The sequence below is a fragment of the Haliotis rubra genome, unplaced genomic scaffold (genome assembly GCF_003918875.1).
Source record: "Haliotis rubra isolate DU_JTF1 unplaced genomic scaffold, ASM391887v1 Scf136, whole genome shotgun sequence".
Lineage (NCBI taxonomy): Eukaryota > Metazoa > Mollusca > Gastropoda > Lepetellida > Haliotidae > Haliotis > Haliotis rubra.
This window is the reverse complement of record NW_025765292.1, coordinates 1,550,711-1,564,174: the sequence shown is the minus strand read 5'-3', so window position 1 is coordinate 1,564,174 and position 13,464 is coordinate 1,550,711. Positions and strand designations below refer to the sequence as shown.

Below are 13,464 nucleotides of genomic sequence, written 5' to 3'. Positions count from 1 at the left end.
GCGTTCGCTCGTCACGATGAAGGCCCGGGTTTGATTCCCCACATGGGTACAATGTGTGAAGCCATTTCTGGTGTTCCTCAGCAGAATATTGAAAGGGGCGTTAAACAAAACTAACACAGAATGTCCTAACACAGCGCATTGCCGCTCATTGGGCATATTTAGCTTGTAAAGGTCGAGGACACTAGAACGACTCTAATCTCATTTCCTTCATGGTCTCTCCTCATATGCCCGAAACCGAAGCTCATCTTGTAGATAAACCATCATTGGTGACTGATGTCATGGTATCGGTTTACCTCAGATTATTCTTCATGACTCATTGTCATAAAAACCCTCCCCTGGAAGAGGCACACGCTATATTAGTCGTTGAGAGACGTACGGAGATGTAGTTTGGGGTCAAAGCGTCTGATATAACATTCTGGTGTGAAACTTGACACGAGTCATCACGTCCTCGCCAGTGGATGTACACGGTATCAGAGCCGAGAGTCACATGACACAAGGTTGATTTGAAGGCGAGGGCTAGGTTGCAGATTAAGTGTTGTGACAACACTGACCGTTCAGGAACCTATGTTATTTGATTAATGCTTTCCTGATACTTTGAATATTGTTTTGTTTTCGGTCAGAGCCTGAACAATTTACATGTGATAATTAATTACACATTCAAATCTTTGTAGTGAGTCTAAATTCCAGTTGTTCAAACCTTCAAGTATCAGCAAACAGCCAACGATTGATCCTACTGTTTTGTGCCGTCATAAACAGCAGCAAACTAAAATGTACTTTCACAGATAAAGATGGTGTCAGATTTAAAGTGGACATCATTTGTCATCATTGTGATACTCGGAGGAATCTATTATGTTTCCAATTGGTTTTGCTGTTTGAATGTACCGATAAAGATTGTGTCAGATTTATAGTGGGCATAATTTTGTCATCTTTGGGATACTCGGAGGATTCTGTTGTTTTTCTTCTACGTTCATCTAATGTAGACTGTTACTCACAGCTGAGAGTGTGGGAGGTTCATGCGTCGTTAAGAGGCACCGGTTGTAGTGTATTTGTATGGCGAGCGATTCCGTTAATGGCCTTGACAGTTGTAAGTGTACAGTGATTGATGGTATGTATTTACTGCATATATTGTACTTGTGAATGTAGACATTTATCGCGCATAATGAATGTGTATATTGACGGTTTATTGTGATACTGAATTTCGATAGTGTACATTGACGGTTAATACTGATAGAGCTTATTGACAGTGGACATTGGCAGCTTGAAACGACGGCACATACTGATGGAGTATGCCTTTGGTATATATTGACGTAATATATCACATTACAGTGTTATATTTCGATACAGTATATGGGCTGTGTATATCTGGCAACTTATATTGACGGCAAATACTAATTGATATATTGACGATACATAGTAATGTTATATTTACAATATTTACATACATATTGATGGGGATATTGACGGTAAATGTTGTTAGAGTTATAGAGCAAAATTTCAGCAAATATTGATGAAGTGCATTGGCAGTAAATACTGATAGGTTATATTGACAGTATATATCAATAAGGTATATTCAAAGTTAATATTGATGCATACTACTGAAAATCCTCGGCGGGGAGCAAACTGGCAGTGGACACGTGGCATGTTGTAAGTCCTTGGTAGGACATTGTGTGATAGGGTGTGAGGCAAGCTGATAGTGGACACGTGACCTACTGTAAGTCCTTGGTAGGATATTGTGTGATAGGGTGTGAGGCAAGCTGATAGTGGACACGTGACCTACTGTAAGTCCTTGGTAGGATATTGTGTGAGTAAGGGTGTGTGGACACGTGAGGTAATCTGATAGTGGACACGTGATAGTGGACACGTGACCTACTGTAAGTCCTTGGTAGGACATTGTGTGATAGGGTGTGAGGCAATCTGATAGTGGACACGTGACCTACTGTAAGTCCTTGGTAGGACATTGTGTGATAGGGTGTGAGGCAAGCTGATAGTGGACACGTGACCTACTGTAAGTCCTTGGTAGGACATTGTGTGATAGGGTTGTGGGGCAACACGAGATCGGACACGTGACCTACTGTAACTCCTTGGTAGGACATTGTGTGACATTGTGTGATAGGGTTGTGGGGCAACACGATAGCGGACACGTGACCTACTGTAAGTCCTTGGTAGGACATTGTGTGATAGGGGTGTGAGGCAAGCTGATAGTGGACACGTGACCTACTGTAAGTCCTTGGTAGGACATTGTGTGATAGGGTGTGAGGCAAGCTGATAGTGGACACGTGACCTACTGTAAGTCCTTGGTAGGACATTGTGTGGAAAGGGTGTTAGGCAAGCTGATAGTGGACACGTGACCTACTGTAAGTCCTTGGTGGGACATTGTGTGATAGGGTTGTGGGGCAACACGAGAGTGGACACGTGTCCTACTTTAAGACCTGTTCAATATAAACGGGCCCTGCTGTTAGCCTTAGGTGGGAAGAGCGATGTGGCAAGTGTATCGGGTTAGCCTTAGCGGGGTACACGTGCACTAAGAGCTGTAAGACTTTTAGTGCTGGGATCTCTTAGGGGTCATGTGATTCTGTTTCTCCTGAAATAAATCAGTGTTTACAGAGCAAATCTCAGCTCGGTTGACATACACCATGAAGCAAGTGCTCCTAATTCACCAACATCCTCTTTGATTGACAATTCTCCATTTGGATGCCGGAAAGTGGCTACAGCCTAGCAACCATTAGCTGCGTGGTGAGGCGGGACTGTCAGCCCACAGCAGATCTGCACATCAACATTACTACTAGATCCGGACTAAATGCTGCTGCTGTTGTCAACATTGTTGCTGCGATCAGCAATTAGAAGGCTAGCCAGCCACCTGGTGACAGAGCTTCCTAACACATTAGACCAACGAGGTTGGAAGAAAGGTCAGAATGGAAACAATACTCGTAAGGTTTCTCATGATTTGTATGTATTGTAAACAGGTCTTCTATGCTATGCTACGTCTGTACCAGGTCTATGCTATGATACGTCTGTACCAGGCAGTGTCATGTTACGTCTGTACCAGGTCTATGCTATGATACGTCTGTACCAGGTCTATGCTATGATACGTCTGTACCAGGCAGTGCCATGTTACGTCTGTACCAGGTCTATGCTATGATACGTCTGTACCAGGCAGTGCTATGATTAGTCTGTACCAGGCAGTGCATGATTAGTCTGCCATGATTAGTCTGTACCAGGTCTATGCTATGATACGTCTGTACCAGGCAGTGCCATGTTACGTCTGTACCAGGCTGTACCAGGTCTATGCTATGATACGTCTGTACCAGGGTTTGGTCTGTACCAGGCAGTGCCATGATTAGTCTGTACCGTCTAACGTGCCTGTACCAGGTCTATGATGATACGTCTGTACAGGTCGTGCCATGTTGATTAGTCGTCTGAGGTTCTATGATACGTCTGTCTGCCATGATTAGTCTGCCAGTGGAATTGTACCGTTGCTCGATTCAAATTCTTCTGCATCACAGCCAGTGATTTCCTGCCGCACTTATCAATGACTGTCGTTGTTTCCGCGCAACTACATTCGGACAACAGTTCAACTCGAGTAGAGCAAAATGCATTTTATCAAAGTATCGATTACTGATTCTCCTCGCAGCCCGCTGACAATTGCATCACCTCTATGACATTGAGGTTGGGATGGAGGCCGTAGGTCATAGAACGTAAGCACTTCCTATATATGGCGCTACCTATAGGTGCTTTACTGACATTAAATGATCACATGTATTCTTCAAAAGTTACATTTTGCGACTTTTTCTCCATAAACCTAACCCTATGAACACAGTTTTAAATAATGTAAGTGTTAATAATTAAAATTAAGTGAAGTACATGTAAAGTACAATAAATCTGTCGAAAGAGGTTGCTCGTATGTTTGTTTTCTCTATCTCCCTACATCAACCAAATGCATTGTGCTGTCTGAGAGCTAGCTCGCCCATGTGGTTTACCCAACATTTCTATAGATATTTCGCAGGAAACGCAGTATTCGTTTGGCCTTAGGTGCCTTCATAATAATATCATATATTTAAGTGACGCTAACAGAAAGGCTTTACTTTTGTGGTTTACTTAAGTGTTTAATTGTAGTTCGAGCAAAGAGGGACTCCCACACCAATACTCAGACAGCTCCACTGGCTACCTGTCAAACAACAGATTGAGTATAAAGTGCTAGTATTGACCCACCAGTGTGTGTGTACGGGAAAGCTACACAGTATCTGCAAGACCTTGTCTGTGTGTATACCCCTTCAAGGTCATTGCGGTTCAGCACCCAGCTTCAACTTCAAGTGCCCACATATAGACTGAAAACTTCTGTCTACAGATCATTTCACTTTGCAGCAGCACATCTTTGGAACTCTCTCCCCACGGAATTCAGAACTATTTCTTCATATGAACTTTTCAAACGCAAACTCAAAACCCAACTTTCCCCTGATACCTGTTAGCGCTTTGAGCATGCAATGCATGTATTTTATGCGCAATACAAGCAGGCAATAGCAGCTGCTTATATGAAATACATCATGCCAAGTTAAAAGCTGTTCTGTTTTTGCGAAATGTTTGAAATCATCTAAACGTTTACACCTGATACCTGTCATACAAACGCCTCCGAGCCGTGCTTTTAGGGCAAGTAACATCATGCAGACACGGGGAAGCCTAATCTTCGCTCGTCACGCCAAAAGCTAAAATTCGATTCCCTATAAGGATACAATCAGTGAAGCCAACATCTGATGTTGCTAAGCGCGGCATAAAACAGGACTCAGCATGTCTCTCCAAGCAGACCTTGCATTCGTCAACCATACTATCATGAATTGGATATTCCCAAAAGAAGTGTTTCCAAAATCAAAATGTCCCACAGACTAGATCATGTTTTTAGATATACGGACAGTGGGCTGGAGGTCCCACCTATGCGTTTCTTTTTTTTGAAGAGTGTAAAAGACATCCATACCGTTGTGCTCATTTAATCGACCGATCCGTAAACCAGGCAAGCATTTGTAAGGCAAGTTAGAAAATATGTAGTTTAGTTATATCAAATACGCCATTTGTCCTCAAAAGGCATTAAACATATACCTGGTGATGATTTGCAGATTTAACGTGCGCTTTCTGATGTGATGCGTATTTCGCACACGGGTACCAGGTACATATGACGTAGATCTTTGGTCTGAAGGAAGTTCCCGTGGTTAATATTATACTAACTGAAAAGTTTTGAGCCACCATCAAACATTGATTGATTGATTATTGTTCTTTAATGCCACACAGCTATATAGCGGCGGTCTGTAGATAATCGAGTCTTAACCAGAAAATCTAGTGATCAACATCATGAGCATCGATCAGTTAGGATACAATGACATGTGTCAACCAAGTAAGCGAGAATGACCACCCGATCCCGTTAGTCGCCTCTTCCGTTGCTGAAGACCAATTCTAACCCGGATCTTCACGGGTGCAGCGCAGTCTTTATCCACAACCTACAATTCCATGTACTGACACAAATTACATTTTAAATACACAATATTACAGTACACAGTTTCATTACACATCGCCATTGCTTATCATATCATTGTTACATGACATGAAAAGTCCAGAGGGCGGTGGGGTAGCCTAGTGGTTAAAGCGTTCGCTCGTCACGCCGAAGACCCGGATTCGATTCCCCACATGGGTACAATGTCTGAAGCCCATTTCTGGTGTCTCCCGCCGTAATATTGCTGGAATATTGCTAAAAGCGGCGTAAAACCAAACTCACTCACTCACTGTAAAGTCCAGAAACATTCAGCATGAGGAACATTTCCAAAATTAGGTTTTCCTTGACCCACCCTGTATGGTCAGCTTGATACCCGACTGTTACTGAATTATTATACATAACTGTGAGATCACATTGTCATTTCGAATTCATCTTTTAAATAGCCTAATCCCATCTCAAACAGATTTGCCATGTTTATACCTTTGTCATAGTTTGTGGTCCGTTCTCCAAAGCTCCGAAACTCGCCTTGAGTATTACTTTAATCCTTTATTAATCCCGATTATGATCCTTGGTCTGTCAGCTGTATATCCTTGCTCAGCTTTCAGAAAGGGTTTATTGTAAAAACCTGTAGAGGATACTAATCCAAATGTGACGAATCGGTGACTTGGGAGCAATTTATCATTTTCATTTGCACCACGTGTTTCCTTGTTGTTTGTTTGTAATGAAAACAGTTAATTTGCCTTTTTAAGTGAAGGTGACGGGATCCACCCTGTTGGTGAATGTATGATGACCTTTTTGTTAAGACCTGATGCCATCACACTTTGATTGAAACCCTTGAAGATCATGGTTGGAATTGGTCTACAGCAATCTATGCTTGTCGTAAGAAGCGGCAACAGGAACAGGAGGCCAGGCTCGGTGACCTGCTTGATGACCTGCCACATGATCGATGCTCATGCTGTCACTTACCCTATAGTCTGTTCCAGACTCGAATATTTACAGCTGGAACATTGCTGAGTGCGGCGTTAAACGACAGTTTGATAGGTGTTTACGAACATATGCTTATGATATGGTCGGAATATTTAAATCAGTGGTTAACGAATGGTTTTGGGCTTTCATTTAGTTATATGAGGTCAGCCTGACCAAGTCTGGGCACACACGCCCTCGCGTTTGGCAAACATTCGCAATAATTATGCACACAGCTTTGTCATTTTATACACCAAAGTAATCGTCCATGATGTGTCTCTGCCATAGTGAGCTGTCAAGGCGATATACAGCGTAAATGTTGTACAAACCTGTATTTAACTGACACATTCATTCATAGAGCTTTAGGACCTAATAGGAAGTAATTTGCACTGAATTCCGTCGTTATATTCTAGCATGGAGTACAATGTCAGCACATTTGGCCTGGTCCCTGGAGTGACAGAATGTGCGTGATGGCAGCAGACCATTTCAAATCGACAAAATGTGCTGTCAGAGCTCCAAATCCGTGCATGCGCTGTATGGAGTTTCGGCTCGTCAGATCTGACCGCTGTGCACTTTACTGCCCTGGAGCCTCAATGTGGGAACAGAGTTGGGACATAGTTCAATATGTGCGCCCTGGAGGTCGGAATCACAGTCAGGGCGACCCGTCCCGACATGACTATATGTCGGCTGGAGTTTATCTAAATTTTATAGGCTTTCATTGGATTTGTTGAATGTTTTCACGTCAATCCATATAACAGCTGTTGACTTTTCCCAGGGTGTTTGTGCTAGTAGACCACAGCAGTGTGCATATTATCGTTACAGCGTAAATAATACCGCAAATAACCAACGAAGCATACACGATGCAAAAAATATATTTGAAGCATTGTTCCGAAATGTGTTCAAGCATTCAGAACTCAACATTACGAGGAAAACAATATCTCATAGTTTTCTAAGGTATGCATTTACATTCAAACTTTATCTGTTGTGTTCATATTCAACGGAAATATGGTGCGCAGTCAGTCTGCTGAGGTCGGTTCTCTGATAGTAATTGTGCAACGGGATATCAGTAGGGGAAAGTATTAAATATGGTATGACTATACTAAGTCTTATTTTTTAATTTCCTTTTCACCCAGTGACGTGTCTGTGGGTACGGATTGCAACAGTCCACTCTGCAGAGTTGCCTCCCTTTAGCACGCCAGAAACCTTTACCAGTGAATTTGAATTCCGGTTCGAATCTCGATTATGTTTCTGCTTGTGAGTGGTAAACGTGTAATACCGTAATCAGCTAGGGATGTCCTCCAACATCATCAAGGGACATGGGATTACTGTTACTGCGTTCACTCACTCACCCATCACACTGTCATGGTAACACCATGCTCGTTGGTTTCTCCATAGTAGAACCCTAGCAGTATAATCTTCGATAGTGTTGGTTAACCCCGACATTGAGCCGCCGCCCTGATGAAGCTGAATAACTGTTAAACTCACTCAAAAACACAAAGCTCAAACCAAGGAAACATAAATCTTCAAGAGGTCCGACTCAATCATTTATCAATGACTCAATGATACATCGATGGATTTAGAACTGGTAAGGTATCTGTCATGAACATTCACAAATACGGTTGATACCCCAATGCAAGACTGTTCCTATATATACCAACATTCCAACAATGGCGTGCCTTTGCATGACCTTCCTCGAGAACTAGATGATTTTACTGACCTTCGCCGATTCTTTTTCTATAAACCGGCTTCACCCTGCTTCCATATGTAGCGGCGTGTCCCATCATTTGATATTCAATTATTCCCCTGCTGTTCTCAGGATACAAAGCAGATTATGACGAGTCATAAAGATATTGAAATTCCCAATAAATTCTACCTCATTTGAATTCTTTTAGAATCTGATAGTAGAAAAAACCCACAGAACATAAGTTGAGATAGCAGCCTTTGTCGCTATAGATTCTTATTTCACCCCAAAAAAATGAGAAAGAACTGAAAAAATGCAATCGGTAATTTACTACATCGTACAGCTGACGCACAAACAAGACGGGCAAATTAAAAATGTCTTGATCGTCGATATCCGAGCAGACATCTGATCACTCATCCGACCGTTAGATATGTAAAACGCAAGACAAAAACTGCGACTGAGATACCCAGAGACGCGTCACGACTTCACCTCAGTGTTGCTGTAACAACCAACCTTATGTCAGGTGAACACAACTCCAATCCGTCTCAGCAAACGATGGCCTCATAACGATATCATTAATCCTCAAATCATCCTGTCTGTCTCGCGCTAATAGTGTGTTGCCTGGCAACGACGTCGGGAATTACCTTGACAAGGAATGTCGCGTTTCAAATAGTCGGCGTAATGAAACAAATCCAAGTCTGACTGTTGACCCTTGTGATTGGCTGATTTAATACTGGAATCCTGGACCACGTAACAGTTATTCCTGACACGGCTGTCGCAGGGGAGAGCTCAAGTGATGCCTATCGATTCCTATATTCTGAGCTTCCGGTCGCCATTATTTGCATGATAACCTCTTCGTAACCCGAGTCATGAAGGCGAATATATATATTCTCATTAACTACCATTTACAAATTTATGGCTCTTCCGACAAACGCCATTAAAGTTTGTGATCCGTGATATTTCTCACCTGTAAAACAGTCGGATATTACCCTTATGACTAAGGGGGGTTGTCATGTATCAAAACGCCCCTGTTCAGTATTCCGGACACGGCAGTGCTAGGTTTGTTGCTCCTGTTAAAATATTAGTGGTTCGGGCGTCGTAAGGTTGAAGTTGTGTTGTTGAACGGGGCCCAGGTGGCAGTAAACCATATTAAGTATGGGTCTCCACGGAGTCTCGTTGCAGTCTCGCGGGATTAGACAGTGAAAGTTTTCATGATATGGCAACCTTGTGCCATAACAAAGCTTTTTCATAGCCAGTAACAGGACCGAATCTGTCATGAAGCATTTGCGATGATGCTTTTTTCTTTAATAATCCACAGGGAAATCGGATATTGACACATGTGTAGAGGAAATATACATCCTCATTTCGTGCGTATTAACAATTGCGATACTTTTTGCTCGAATACAAATATTAAACAGCTGCCATGGCAACGTCACGTCAATGTTACTTTGTTATTGTCATCAGGCTGACAGAGTGAATGAATCCTACTTCATGAAATTTTATGGAATGTGTGAAAATGTTAAAATATTTTCATTTTTTAAACTTTATGGATTCTTCTTGTCATTTATAATCATTCTGATGACATGTTTTTTATGGATGGCACTTCATTCACGCTTTATGAAATAAACAAATGTGATTTATTATTTTCACATTAAGATGAAGACGATAATCCTGGCCTTATGTCGGACTTATTGAAATCGTTTCTGAGAAATGCAATGAAAGAAAATGAGAATCAGTTCACTGATAAACTACCCAAAACTGACTAAACTGAAGTTGAGCAAATTATTAAAATATTGCAACCGTATGTTTCTCACCCCAAGACGACCTATGGTTATTTGAGCAACTGAGCCGGGTTAGAATTGGTCTTCGGCAACCCTTGCTTGTCGTAAGAGGCGGGTGATCAGTCTCGCTGATTTGGTTGACACATGCTGTCATAGGCCAATTGTGTAGATCGATGATCATGATGTCAATCCCTGGACTGTCCAATCTAAACTTGATTATTTACAGACTGCCGTCATATAGCTGGAAAACTGAGTTGGGCGTTAAACAGCAAACAAAATACAACAACTCGGCACTTAACCATAACAAGGCCTGAATAATAACACGAAACTCATTAAATAACAAAATACCCATTTGAATTGCAAATACCACTGTCAAACTTGATGTACAGCAATGTAAAAATGTAAATACTGAATTACTGAAGTGTACAGAATGTAATTATAACGTCATTCAAGATGAATTTCCCTTTTTATTCGTTTGTCCGTACGATCAAGAAAGCAGAAAACTGTTGCTACCAACTTATTTGTATACTTATCCAACACATGAATAAACATCTTCTTCTTCTTAATACCACTGTCAATGCGCTTATTCCACGACCTATTTCGTGTGCAAGTTAAACCTAAACATTTGTAAGATGTAATACATTCAATAGGAATTTTCCGATAATGCCGCCTCTGCCATTTTGAAAGTACCCCTCTATTTTTGAAAATAACACTATTACTTTTATCTAGATTAACACTAAGATGATAATCATAAATATATTATTGTAGCATATCGATACTTCTTTGTAGAACCTTGTCGTCTGCGAATAACAAAATAAAACAAGAGTTAAATAAGCGTGCAACTGAATTCCCGTATCATTTACAGTGGAAAACAAACCTTGACTCAATCCAAAGCCCAGACGGACACCGACGATCACCTCAAACATACATTGACGCAATCCACAGCCCAGACGGACACCGACGATCACCTCAAACATACCTTGACTCAATCCAAAGCCCAGACGGGCACCGACGATCACCTCAAACATACCTTGACTCAATCCACAGCCCAGACGGACACCGACGATCACCTCAAACATACATTGACGCAATCCACAGCCCAGACGGACACCGACGATCACCTCAAACATACCTTGACTCAATCCAAAGCCCAGACGGACACCGACGATCACCTCAAACATACCTTGACTCAATCCACAGCCCAGACGGACACCGACGATCACCTCAAACATATCCGACGAGCAACTCTTACACATGTTTAACAGATAGCCCACAGACATTAAAAATGTGTTCTGAGAATAATAATAATTTAAACATATCAACCATATCGAATGCCTGAGAAAAGTCAACAAATAAGGTATAAACTTTACCCCTTTTTACCTAAAGGGTAGCGTAGCACTTCAGAAAACGATTCTGAAACGTTTTCATCAGCATCACCCAAAAGATTTATTATCTGAAAACGCTTGCTAAATTACTTAATACCTCTGTAGATGTGTAAATCTCCCTTTTCATGTGATAGGACAATAAAACAACAGACCAAGATGTATTGAATCCACTACTATCAAATTGTTGATAAACACGGCAATTATGTCGTCATATGATGGTGATTTAAATAAAATCGTGAGCTAAAGATGCATCCACAATATCAGCAGTAAATAAGTCATGACTATGATTACTATCTCCGAAATTATCAACATCATCAGATTCATAATTAGAGGTATATATCGCTCCTGTGGGTTAATTTTAGGTTTGACTGCAGTTGAGGTAACTGTAAATCTATTTAGAGTATACCTCTACAGACCAGCCATCGGTTTTAGTGTAATATTTTTGATATACATGCAACGCATTCTTCTTACAGTAGCTGCAATGCTTGCTGACAGACAATCCCCCAGAAAATGTTCACATATTTTCTAAATACTTTACGAAGCATGCCATGTTCTCAACGAAACTAATAACAATCCCTGTCAAACCATAGTTAGAATCGATGACAATAGGAGTCAGCAGCTTGACAACTGGCTTCAGTCAACAAGGCAATGGCACCATTGATATCAGTATTCATAACCAATAGACATTTTTGTAGCAAGTTAATATTATCTGAGAGTAAATTTCCATTAAACTGTTCAGACTTGTTGTCGTCCCACTAAAAAAGAAAATCAGCGTCAATGTCTATTGTGCAGTGGTACCGAGATGTAAGAGTGGGTGACATTGTTAACATCAGCCAGAAGTTTTCAAGGTATTTCACGACAGGCTGTAAAGAATCAAGTCCAGTGTGTTCCATCTAGTTGTTGATCACTTGATTCATGTATGTGCCAGTAGTCTGGCACCACTGACTAAATGTCGCATTGAAGGAAGAGAAGAAGTTGAAATGCCAATCATCGTGATCAAGAAATTACATTTTGTGTATTACAAGCTCAAACGCATGTACACGTGTCTGTTGGGTCTCTGTTATTACAAGTTTTAATTTATCTGCTGATCTAGGTTTCAACGCTTTCTTACATACTACGGTATACTAGCTGAACAACTTTATTCTGAATTCCCTATCTGAATCTTTCATTCCTTTCACGTGTCCTCCCCTGTGCAACATCAATAGTGCTCACAACTATTGAAGGAACTGCATCACAACTATTGAAGGAACTGAACCACAACTGTTGAAGGAACTGACTCACAACTGTTGAAGGAACTGACTCATAAGTATTGAAGGAACTGACTCCCAACTATTAAAGGTACTGACTCACAACTATTAAAGGTACTGACTCACAAATTGAAGGAACTATTAGAAGGAACTGACTGAGCTATTGCACGGACTGAGTCACAACTATTGAGGGAACTGAATCACAACTATTGAAGGAACTGAACCACAACTGTTGAAGGAACTGACTCCCAACTATTAAAGGTACTGACTCACAACTATTGAAGGAACTGACTCAGAGCTATTGCACGGACTGAGTCACAACTATTGAGGGAACTGAATCACAACTATTGAAGGAACTGAGCCACAACTATTGAGGGAACTGACTCACAACTGTTTGAAGGAACTGTACCACAACTATTGAAGGAACTGACTCACAACTATTGAAGGAACTGAACCACAACTATTGAAGGAACTGACTCACAACTATTAAAGGTACTGACTCACAACTGATTCTGACTCCCAACTATTAAAGGTACTGACTACCAACTGAAGGAACTTATTCATTGAGGGCTACTTGAAGGAACTGAACCACAACTATTGAAGGAACTGAACCACAACTGTTGAAGGAACTGAACCACAACTATTGAAGGAACTGACTCACAACTATTGAAGGAACCGAATCACAACTATTGAAGGAACTGAACCACAACTGTTGAAGGAACTGACTCACAACTATTGAAGGAACTGACTCCCAACTATTAAAGGTACTGACTCACAACTATTGAAGGAACTGACTCAGAGCTATTGCACGGACTGAGTCACAACTATTGAGGGAACTGAATCACAACTATTGAAGGAACTGAGCCACAACTATTGAAGGAACTGAACCACAACTGTTGAAGGAACTGAACCACAACTATTAAAGGAACTG

The 13,464-nt window shown here is 41.3% G+C and overlaps 1 long non-coding RNA gene across 1 annotated transcript; it reads left to right on the top strand.

The window, feature by feature from the left end:
* Positions 1–2,763: 2,763 nt before the first annotated feature.
* Positions 2,764–7,653, top strand: LOC124268110. The gene is made up of 3 exons (XR_006896200.1): positions 2,764–2,906; positions 6,853–6,990; positions 7,573–7,653. It is a non-coding gene; the product is annotated as an uncharacterized LOC124268110 (long non-coding RNA).
* The last annotated feature ends 5,811 nt before the right edge of the window (positions 7,654–13,464 follow it).